Raw genomic sequence first — 804 nt, 5'->3', positions numbered from 1 at the left:
CTGAATGTGCAGGTTCTTCATGAGTACAATCAAGTGTTCAGGAATTCCCATTCTTCTCAATGTTATCCTTAATTTGTCATGATCCACACAATCAATTGCCTTTGTAATGGGGCATCCATTTGTTGAAATATCTCAATGAGTATTCCATCAATTCCCAGAGCCCTGTTATTCACGAATTCCTTCATTGCAGCTTTGACTTTCTCTTTCAGTACCATTGGTTCTAGATCATATGCCACCTCCTTAAATGGATGAAGATAGGCCAGTTCTTTTTGGTACAGTGACTCTGTGTATTCTTTCCATCTTCTTCTGATGTTCTCTGCATCATTCAATATTTTGTTCTTAGAATCATTCAATATTGCAACTTGAGGCTTAAATTTTTTCCTCAATTCTTTCAGCTTGAGAAATGCTGAGAGTGTTCTTTCCTTTTGGCTTTCTAACTCCAGGTCTTTGCACATTTTATTATAGTAATTGGCTTTGTCCTCTGGAGCTGCTCTTTGAAATCTTTGGTTCAATTGTTTTATCTTGTCATTTCTTCCATTTGCTTTAACTACTCTCACTCAAGGGCAAGTTTCAGAGTCTCTTCTGTCATCCATTTTGGTCTTCTCTTCTTTTGTCGTCTTTTTAGTGACCCCTTGCTTTCTTCAGGGATGATGCTCTTGGTGTCATCCCACAATTCTCCTGGTTTTTGGTCCTTGGAATTCAATGCATCAATCTATTCTTTAGATGGTCTCTAAATTCAGGAGGGATATATTCCAGATCATATTTTGGCTCTCGTGGACTTGTTTTAATTGTCTTTAACTTCAA

This window comes from Orycteropus afer, unplaced genomic scaffold (assembly GCF_000298275.1).
Source record: "Orycteropus afer afer isolate SDZICR_OR568_19922 unplaced genomic scaffold, OryAfe1.0 scaffold00178, whole genome shotgun sequence".
NCBI classification, from domain to species: Eukaryota; Metazoa; Chordata; class Mammalia; order Tubulidentata; family Orycteropodidae; genus Orycteropus; species Orycteropus afer.
Note: the sequence above shows the minus strand (reverse complement) of the source record.